Below are 11430 nucleotides of genomic sequence, written 5' to 3' on the forward strand. Positions count from 1 at the left end.
ATACTACAGGAAGTAGATACACAGTTATATCTTGTGCCAGATTATCTTCCCTTTCCCCTCCCGGATCTACTCCCCCACCCTCTCCATCCTACCCTGCTCTGGGTTCAATGTCAGCCTCAGCTACTAGGTCTCTGTGTGATCATGGGCAAGCTACTTAACATCTCTAAGCCTCGATTTTCTTCCTGGTGAGAAATGGAGATGTTGATAATAACACCCAGCTCATATAGGACCGAATGAGTTTGGACACATCCAATTCCTAGAGTATGCCTAGCTTATAGCAATAGTCCAAGAAATGTTAGCTATCATTATGATTATTCTGAGTAGAAATAACAGTAAATGTGCATTAACTTTCACTAAGGTACTTTAATGCCTGGCTCTGATTTAGTGAGGAGACGTCAGACATAGGAATTGTGTCCATAGTCTTTGAGCTACAAGACTGAAATAACTATTTGATTTGATTTAATTTGATATGATTTGATTTGATTTAATTTTTTAAGTAGGCTCCACACCCAGCAGAGTCCAATGTGGGGCTTGAATTCATGGCTCTGAGATCAAGACCTGAGTTGAGGTCACAGGTCAGACACTGAACCTACTGGGCTGGACCTAGGTTGGACCTAGGTGGTCCAAAATGACTATTTAAAAAAATTGTTTTAACTTTTATTTATTTTTGAGACAGAGAGAAACAGAGCATGAACGGGGGAGGGTCAGAGAGAGAGGGAGACACAGAATCGGAAGCAGGCTCCAGGCTCCAAACTGTCAGCACAGAGCCTGATGTGGGGCTCGAACCCACAAACCGCAAGGTCATGACCTGAGCCAAAGTCAGACGCTTAACCAACTGAGCCACCCAGGAGCCCTGCCAAAATGACTATTTTAGAAAGAAAGCCAGCAACATGTTGTTTGAAGCAATCTTTAAAGCAAAATCAGATCGATTGCCCTACAGATCTCAGTTGTCCCAAACCGTATGTTAGAAGACAACTTTTCAACCAAAGAGCAGTTTCATCTCGGACAGTGTCTTACTGTGTCCAGAGTCAGAAACCTGAGCAAGTGACATTCCTAACAGACTTACCTAACAACATGTTTCAGGTTACTGGGGAGTGAGGCCACCTGGGTCTCCCTTGTGATCCTTTTGCATAAGCACAAGCAATGGCTTTTTATTCTCCAGAACTCAGGATTATTCCCAAAAGGCAACCACCCAGGTTAACAGCCAAACCCTAAAAGGTGCCAAGGCTGTCTATTAGGAAGAAAGAAAAACCTCAAGTTATAAGTCACTTGGAAGGCTATTTAATTATAAAATGTGTGAAGCTGAGTTTTAAATGTGAAGGTTCATACGGGCTGTTTCTTAGGACTCTTTGGAAAGTGTTAACTAGTTATCATTATATGAAATTTATGAATGTACCAGGCCCAGGGCTGTATATTATTTCCTAGACCCCTCAAGAATTCCCAGTTACAAGGAGCTGGTATTCACTATTTAGACATTCCAATGCAGGCATCAAATTCAAGGCAAAAGCCTTGAATGGAAACATTTGTATTAGTCTGATCACCAAAAACTCTCCTAACTTTGGAACATGTTTAGCATCTTTAAATAATGTTTAGGGGCACCTGAGTGGCTCAGTCGGTTCAGCATCCAACTTCAGCTCAGGTCACGATCTCACAGTTTGTGGGTTCAAGTTCCACTCTGTGCTGGCAGCTCGGAGCCTGAAGCCTGCTTCAGATTCTGTGTCTCCCTTGCTCTCTGCCCCTCCCCCACTCACACCCTGTCTCTCTCTCTCTCCCTCTCTCTCTCAAAAATAAATAAACATTAAAAAATTTATTTAATAAAAATAAAAAAATAAATAATGATTAAACAGCCACATTCTTACCTTCTCCCTCCTATAGCTCAACAATGTGAATCTTCTTCCTCTCTATACCGCACGCACACACACACACACACACACACAGACATGCACTAACCCATTTTGAAAACATAATCACTGCTGATAGAAACAGCCTGGTTTAAGGTGTGTTGGTGCAGTACATTAGCCATGAAGTATCCTCAAGAACACGGGGCGCCTGGGTGGCGCAGTCGGTTAAGCGTCCGACTTCAGCCAGGTCACGATCTCGCGGTCCGTGAGTTCGAGCCCCGCGTCGGGCTCTGGGCTGATGGCTCAGAGCCTGGAGCCTGTTTCCGATTCTGTGTCTCCCTCTCTCTCTGCCCCTCCCCCGTTCATGCTCTGTCTCTCTCTGTCCCAAAAATAAATAAACGTTGAAAAAAAAAAAATTAAAATAAGAACTCAACCCCAACTGAAAAACAACTCCTTCCAGTTACAAGAATGAATGAAGTCACAGTCACTGATGCCATTTTCCCTTTCTCCATTTGTTACACTGTGAGATCAAGGAGAAGGGATGGGAAAGGTTGGCAGATGTTACCAGAAACCACCCTTTCATAAGCCCACATTCAAGTTTTCATTCTACAAATAGGCTGGGATAAGGGCAGCCTAGGGAAAGGGAGACTGTGCTCCAAAGATGACTAGATGCTGGTCCCTACCCTCCACCTGGTCATAGAGCAGTAAAGGATACAACTGATATACCAGGAATTGCAAACAGTGTCATAGCTGCTATGGCAGAAGTCTGAGCAGCCTCAATAGGCCACACTGGGAGAGCTGGGCCCCGTGGTGTGCAAGGCCATGTTTAACAACCAGCTCTCTGAGGGAGAAGAAGTTCTAATACGTAGCTCATGCCAATTGCCATGGTATAAATAATCCCTGTGAGACCAATTTCAAGCTAGCAACATATATCACAGAACAGAGGGCTGGAAAAAGATGTGCAAGAATAAACCACTACATGGTACTCCATGTGTAATCCCAAGTACAGATCAGAGTAAAACATAATAAAATAATCTGGAGGCAATTTGGAGTACTTATTAACTCTGTCATCCCTATCATTTATTTGATTGCAAATTGATATCATTTAAGTTGTAGTGGTGGCTATGTTTAACAACCAACTCGCAAAATTCCTGTAATTTTTAACAATTGACTTTCCCCAGTGGTTTCAACCCACTTTAGCGCGCTTCTGGATGGACTTCACCCAGACGGAGGGTTGACCAGGGCACCAGCTGCGGGGTGGGGATTCAAGAGGCCAGATGTGAGCTGAGAGCTTACTTGAAGCCATGTGGATCAGTAAGAGGTGGGGGTACAGGCCAAGCCAATATTTAAGGGGAACGGGAAGCCAGACACATAAATGAGACAAAGTACTAACAGCAGACCACAAGAGCAGAGTTGATTGGAGGCCAAGTCATGGTCGGAAAGAGAACAAAGAGAACAAACAGGTGGGGGGAAAGTGAGAAGGTTTTTGGAAGGTGTCACAGATATCTGAGAGATCAGCATTGCTTATGTTTATTAGTGAATAATCTTGAGAATCATTCATGAGCACTTAATAACCATTATTGAGCCTTTAGAAGAGGTACTGTTTTAGGTGCTTTACATGCTTTCTGCCCCTGCTGATAGCCCCATTTTACAGATGGAACAGACAGCCGAACTTCAGAGTCTACCGTGGTATCTGCTAAGCAATACAGGTGCATGTTTGTGTTACACTGGTTTGAAATGCTGTACAGAAAGCAAACAATACATTGAAGGAACACACCAAAGTGGAATAAATACATGTTTTTGACAGTGTGTTCCAATAGTTGGTCCAAAACAATATATGTGTTCAGAGATATCACCACACGTTCCTATGGCGGGAGCGGGGAGCAGGGGGGAGAGGACTGTGAAATTAAGCAATGGTTGATCCTACCTTTTGGTGAACCAGATGAGTACAATGATGGCAAATACACAGATAGTCCCTGCCTTCATGAAGCTCCAGTCTTCACTCTTTTAACCCCACGCCCAACCCCCTGGATTTGACACTACGAGCAGTCCATACTTCTTCCTGAGTCTCCTTCCTCCAAGCACAATGACTTTGTTTCCCCTTGATCCAAGGCCAGTACCTGCAAATCACCCCAATCTGTTCCCAACCCCAGCCCAAGCAGAGCCCTCGGTCCTTGCTCGCCTTGAGAGGAGAGTCTAGCCTGTGAGTTCCTTGAGGTCTTGCAGAAATTTTTTCACAAGATCCAACACAGTGCCTGGTACAATAAATACTTGTTGAACTGAACATCAAGCCTGCTAGAGCAGACGGAAGGCATTATCACAGCTTCATATTTATTAGGCCTTCTCATTTTATGATTCACTACATGGGACAGAAGCCAACTGCCCCTCTTCCCTTCGGAAGTGGCCTTCTAACTCAGAATGACACAGTATTGCACATTCCCGACAGAGAACCACAAATGCCTCCCAAATGCTTCAGGCTGGCTGGAAGCTATAAACTGAGGCTCAAGAAGTGTTTTCTTTGCAGCCGTGTCTTTGAATAGTTGGGGCACGTGAGGAAGAGCCATTATTTCGCACACGGTGCTTCGGGGAAGTGAGCGATCAGGTCTCACCCACCAACCTGGGAAAGTTTCCATGAATTCTTTTTTTTTTTTTTTTTTTTTTTTTTTCCGTGATGCTCCATTTGCTAACTCAGGCGAGGGGAGAGGTCTGTTTTCAATTAGGGCTGCTCAAAAAAGTGTTTTTCAATAGCCTGTAAAAATAATCCAATAAAGGCCTTAGAGGTGTGAGCTGTTGTCATCATCCTGTTTGGAAAACGTCACTCAGAATGCACCCAAAAGTGAGAGAGGGAGGTTGTGACGCCTTCAAAAAATTAATTTGTGAAATGAACCTGCGGGATTAGTTGTCCCCCTTTGTGCCAGCTTTAATGTGTCCTCCACCAGGGAAATCTGAGGCTTTGGATCATTAGCCGGGTTGGATCACATTACCCTCTTTGGTTCTGCAGAAATCACACTTTTTATTTTGCCTTTAATCCTAAAGGTCACCGGGAAGGTTAGCCTCAAACACAAATGATACTTTGTGGTCTTACTTTCAGACAATTATCAACTCATAAATCTTGGTCAGACTGTAATGAGAGTACGAGAAATAATTGAATTCAGTCCAGACGAGCAGTGTCAGAGGGGGAGAGACCTGTGGGGGACGTGAAAGGCCAAGAGGGGTGGGGGTGGGGTCCAGCCTGGGAGCCAGAAAGTCTTTGTTGACTCCCGTTTGTCCTTGTTGAGGTTTGGATGGATATGAGTGAGGCCATTAAAGATGATGATGGTCCAGTGGGAGCTCGAAAACTAGAGGGTAAGACCTAAGTAAGAGCTCAGATGCAAAGGCAGCCAGCAGAAAGGAGACAAGAAAGAAGCCTTGGACTGAGAGGCTGAGAGTCCCAGTTCAGCCACTGACCACGCTATGTGGCCCCAGGACAACCATTTCACAGCCGGTGCTGGGAATGAGGCTGCCAGCCCTCCCCCGCACCCAGCCCTGCATCACGAGATTGTCATAAGGATCACATGAGGGGAGGCTGGGTGGCTCAGTTGGTTGAACATCTGACTTCAGCTTGGGTCATGATCTCATAGTTTGTGGGTTTGAGCCCTGCATCGGACTCTGTGCTGACAGCTCAGAGCCTAGAGCCTGCTTCGGATTCTGTCTCTCTCTCTCTCTCTCTGCCACTCCCTTATTTGCTCTCTCTCTCTCTCTCTCTCTCTATCGTTCTCTCCTCTCACAAAAATAAATAGAACATTTAAAAAAAATTTTTTAAAGATCACACGAGATAACACACCAAAACTTTTTTTAAAACTCAAAAAAGACAGTATTCTTAAGCACGGTAACTGTTTAATTAATCCACAATAATTTGCAGAAGACACTGTTGGCTGTGTATTCCTCATATATCCAAAGCGAGTCTACTTCTGGGTCCAATCCAGCATCGTCTTTTTTTACCCAGATTATTGGAATAGTTCAATAACCATTCTCTCTATGAACGCCCCCTTCCATAGCCCACTCTCTATCCAGCGTCTAGTCATGGATCTTTAAATATGCCATGTTACTCTTCTGATCCAAACCCTCCCATTTCACAGAAGTAAAAGCCAAAGTCTCAAGATTCTCTACAACCTTGCATGGTCAGATGCCCATTTCTTCCCTGACCTCACCTCCCACCGCTCTCCACCCTAGTGTTCCTCCAGCCACATCCGTCTCCTTGCTACTCCCCACACCCATTGGGCATGCTCCCACTCCGGTCTTGCTCTGACCCTTCCCTTGGTACAGAATGCCCTTTGCTTAGGTATATATGCATGGCTACTTGCCCATCTTATACTCTTTACTCGAGCTGCCCTATCCCTGACTCTTTAAAATTACATATAACCTATTTATTATATCTATTATAACCTATTTATTATATCCATTATAACCTATTTATTACATATGTTATAACCTTTTTATTGTATATGTTAACCGCCTCCCCCACTACAATGTAAGCTGCATCAGGACAAAGATTTTTATCTGTTTTCTTTACCCCAGTTCCTAGAAGTGAGCCTGACATGAAATAAGCACTCAATGTTTGCCAAACTGAAATGAAAACTTGATTTCCATGGGACTGGATAGATTTCCATGTGACTAGATCCCTCATTTATGACACTGCTTAGATACTGAATTGACTAATAATAGTTCCAAACTGCTTTTTCTGGAACTACTTGTATCAAGCCCCAAATGAAATGCGTACTTTTTTTGTCAGTCCGTGTGCCCACCTGTGTGCCTTCCAGGGTAGCATGCACCATATTCGGTTTCGGTTTTGTTGTTCTGTTGGCTCTTCCCAATTTGGCCAGAGCTTGGAGCAGGTCTTGCACATCTGGTTGTGACAAGGGACGTTATCTTGGCCGGCTTTCCGAGAAGTCAGGGACAGCTGCAGGGCAAGCGTGTCTCGGCGGGGAAGGAGAGGAATTTTGCACCACTGTGTCTTCCCACCAACGTGGTTTGCACCCACAAGAATCCGCTGCAGATACATACTAAGCTGGCAGCACCAACAACAGAGAGGGAAGGAATCAAATTCTGCTAGAAGGAACTGGCATTTTTGTTTCCAACAACAAGCATTGTTAAGTTAACACATATCTTACCAAGTCTCAGCCCTTTATAGTGTTTTTCCACATACAGTTCCATTGTATCCTCATCCCCAATAAGTCGGCATTATTGTGATCTTTATCCTATAGACGAGGAAGCTGATTATGTAGTGAGTCCTTGGCTGAGCTGTGTCTTACACTTTCTTACAGTTGTAAGTGAATTTAGCTTAGCTGGCATGAACATCCACAACAAATGTTCCCTGTCTGGTATTCCACACTTCAGAATTCTGCTGCAGTGACATCTGTCTGTCTTGCTTTCTCTGCCCCTCTATTAAAGCGAAGGCTATTTGAGGGTGGAGACCACGTCAGATCTCCAGCGAGAGATGGAGAGATGGCATGGTTCTTGGCACAAGTTAGTTTTGCAACAGTAAGAGAGGCTATGGTATGAAGTCAATAAACAAATAACTGAGCAAGTATAAGCCCTGTGAAGAAAGAAACCAAAGGATGCTGAGAAAGAGAACATCTTCGGCGAAAGTGATCTACTTTGGATAGGGTACTCGGGGAAGGCATCCACTCAAGAGCTCACACTGAAGTTGAGACCTGATGGATGCCTATTTTCTCCCTGGCAAATGACCTGGGCAGGACAGAGATAACTAACAGCAACCTGAAAGCTTCCCGTGTGTCGGAGCAAAAGCTGTGTACATCCTGAGAACAGGACTTCTGAAAAAGAAAATGGGCAGGGCTCTGAGAATGGTGCTGTTTTCCTTTTCCCCAAGGAAAATTTATTGAGCACCTACTTTGTGCCAGACTTTGTTCTCGGCACCAAGGCCATGAACAAAACTCATGGATCAGGCATTCTAACGGAAGAGACAGACGTGGACACTTTTTAAAGTGTTAGGAGTGTAAACTAAATAGGGCGAGAAGGGAATAGACAATGACCGGGGACAAAAGTGGACAGATAGGTAAGGTCAAGGGAAAGTCACACTCAGGAAATGGCATTCCTACAAGAGGCCCAGGTAGAAAGGGAATAAATGCCAAAATTTGAGAGAAAAGGAATAGTTGAAAACCATTTTAGCAGCAACAACAGCAAATGCAGAGACTTTAACACAAAACTCCCTGGCAACGTTCAAGAAGAATTTGAGGAAGAGTAAGCCACCCAGTAGGGCTGGAGAGGGTGAGCAGAAGAATAGAAGGAAAAGAGGGGGTGGTGTTGCCAAGAGCACGATTACAAACAGCCTAATGCCTTATCAGGAGTTGGGATTTTATTTCCTGCAATGAAAAGCCATCGCCTGCTTTTGAGCAAAGGAGTACATTTTAAAAGTAGTTTTAAAAATATCCTGGCTTCTGTGTGGTGAATGGCCTGCAGGAGACAAGGAGGAGGTAGGAGGGAGGTGACGATGGCAGGGGTCTGGGTGAGACATGGTGGCATGGGAGACTTGGACTCCGGGGACAGAGAGGGTACAGGGAGGTGGACAGATGTGGAGTGATTTTTGGAGAAGAAGGTCACAAACGCGTGTCTGATTCCAAGTGGGTGATGAGGAAGAGAGAAGAATCGAGGACACTCTTAGGTCCAGGATCTGAGCTGCTGGGTAGAAGGTGATGCCATTTCCTCAGACAGAAACGAGCAGAGGCCCAGGGTCTGGAGGGCAAGGTGTCACATTTGGTGGAGAGAAAGGTACTGAGTGAGACCTACCTGCTCCCTTCCTTCCCTCGATCTCTCCAAATAGGTAAGTCATCTTCAGGAAGAAGGACAAGAAATGAGGATCCCGTGCTTTCTCGGAGAGATAAGGGGAAATTTCATCATAGACATGTAACAGAAAGGTTATAAAGGCTCAGCCTAAAATTTAGATTTTATTTTCAGTATGACTCACCAGCAGAAAGGAGAAGACAGAAGGAGTAGGGAAGAGACAGAGAAAAGTGTAAATAATACATGCCAAACTATTATAAGTGCTAGAAGGAACGTTGTCTTACTTATCTCTGCATCCTCACGCCTATTACTATGTCTGGAGCAAAAATATTTGTTGGCCTGAACTGTCATACAAAGTAGAAATAAGAAATGAGAGATAATTCTGAATGAGGGAATCAAGGAATTCTTGTAAGAGGGCTTAAAGTCTTAACTTGGCATTTTTTTAAATTTTTTTAATGTTTACTTTTATTTTTGAGAGAGAGAGAGACAGAGTGCAAAGTGGGGGAGGGGCAGAAGGAGAGAGACACAGAATCCAAAGCAGGCCCTAGGCCCTGAGCTGTCGGCACAGAGTCCGATGAGGGGCTCGAATTCTGGAACCGTGAGGTCATGACCTGAGCTGAAGTCGGACGCTTAACAGACTAAACCACCCAGGCTCCCTGGCATTTTCTTTACGTTTATTGTTTCAGTTCACAGGATAACTCAAATGTACAGTAATATTATGGTCCTGGTACTCTGCTCTACCCAAAGACCTTGAATATGAGAGTGTATCAGCCCAGAATAAGTCAAGACCACAAAGTTTGTAAAAATTAGTACCACAGTGGACAGGGATTAAGTATATGGACTTTAGAGTCTGAGTCTCTCCTCTACCACTTACTTGCTGTGTGCCCTTGGGCAAGTTACTTAATGCTTCTGTACTTCAACATCCTCATCTGTGTAATGAAGATTTCACTAGTAACTATCTCACAAACTTGTAAAGATTGTGCTAACATACCGCAATCCCGTAGAATAATGCCACACCATAGAGATACATGGCTACTACAACAGGCAGTCTAACAGACCTAAGGGGCGTGTAGCTTGGTCTATTCCAAGATGCACATTCTTTGTTTTGTTTTAACTTTGTATTTAAATTCTAGTTAGGTAACATATTGTGTAATGTTGGTTTCAGGAGTAGAATTTAGTGATTCATCACTCACATATAACACTCGGCGCTCATCACAAGTGCCCTCCTTAATGCTCATCACCCATTTCGTCCATGTCCCCAACCACCTCCCCTCCAGCAACCCTCGGTTTGTTCTCTGCAGTTAAGAATCTCTTCTACTTTGCCTCCTTCTCTTTTTATTTTCCCCTTCCCCTGTGTTCATCTGCTTTATTTCTTAAATTCCACATGTGAGTGAAATCATGCGGTATTTTGCTTTCTCTGACTTATTTTATTTAGCATAATATACTCTAGTGCCATTTAAGTCATTGTGAATGGTAAGATCTCAGTCTTTTTGATGACTGAGTAGTATTCCTTTGTGTAATTATACCACATCTTCTTTATCTATTCATCCGACAATGGATATTTGGGCTCTTTCCATAATTGGGCTATTGTTGATAATTCTATTCCAAGATGCACATTCTTGAAAATGATTTCTTAAAACAGGAAGGTACAAAGGAGAAATATTAAAATAATGCCAAGTGGTAATACATAGTACAACCCAATAATTAAGTGTTCTATTCCATTAAAGCCGTTTTAAAAAAATTTTTTAATGTTTATTTGTTTGAGAGACAGAAAGAGAGAAGGGGGGGGTGGAGAGGGGCAGAGAGAGAGGGAACACAGAATCTGAAGCAGGCTCCAGGCTCTAAGCTGTCAGAACCCGACTCAGGACTCGAACTCGCTAACTGTGAGATCATGACCTGAGCTGAAGTTGGACGCTTAACCTACTAAGCCACCCAGGCGCCCCTACAGCTGTTCTTAAAATCCAAGGAAGCAAACATACTTTTCTCTCTTGTACCCATGAGCTTTGAAGATTCTCTCTTATCTATTTGACTAAGCAGTGTGATCTTTTTAATGGTATTCAAGATGGAAAGTTCTCAGAATGAAAATATGTCCTTATAAAATGAATACCTTATAGACAATAACAAGTATCGGGGAAGATGTGGAGAAATTGGAGCCCTCAAACACTGCAGACAAGAATGTAAAATGTCATGGCTGCTTTGGAAAACAGTTTGGCCATTCCTCAAAAATTTAAAATAGAGTTACCGTATAACCCAGCAATTCCACTTCTAAGTATATAATCTGAGAGAATTTAAAACATATATTCAAAAACAAAAACAGAAAAAAGAGTAAAGGAAATATATATTCATATAAAAATATAGGCACGAATGTTATTGCAGTATTATTCATAATAGCCCCAAAGTGGAAACAACCCAAATGTCCCCCAGCTCCTGAATGGATAAACAAAAGGTGGTTTATCTATACAACGAAATCCTATTTAGCCATAAAAAGGAAGCAAAATACTGATGCCTCCTGCAACACGGTGAACCTTGAAAACACTATGCTGAATGAAGGAAACCAGTCACAAGAGACCACATCTTGTATGATTCCATGTATATGAAAAATCCAGAACAGAAAAACCCACAGAGGCAGAGGTAGATGGGTGATTACCAGGGGGTCGAAATAGGGAGTAAGCGACCTCTAGGGTTTACAGGGTTCCTTCGGGTGATGATGAAAATGTTCTGGAATTAGATAATGATCAGAGTCGTACAACCTTGTGAATATTCTCAACACCGCTGAATCACATGTTTTAAAAGGTTTCGTTTTATGGTA

The sequence above is a fragment of the Lynx canadensis genome, chromosome C1, assembly GCF_007474595.2.
Source record: "Lynx canadensis isolate LIC74 chromosome C1, mLynCan4.pri.v2, whole genome shotgun sequence".
Lineage (NCBI taxonomy): Eukaryota > Metazoa > Chordata > Mammalia > Carnivora > Felidae > Lynx > Lynx canadensis.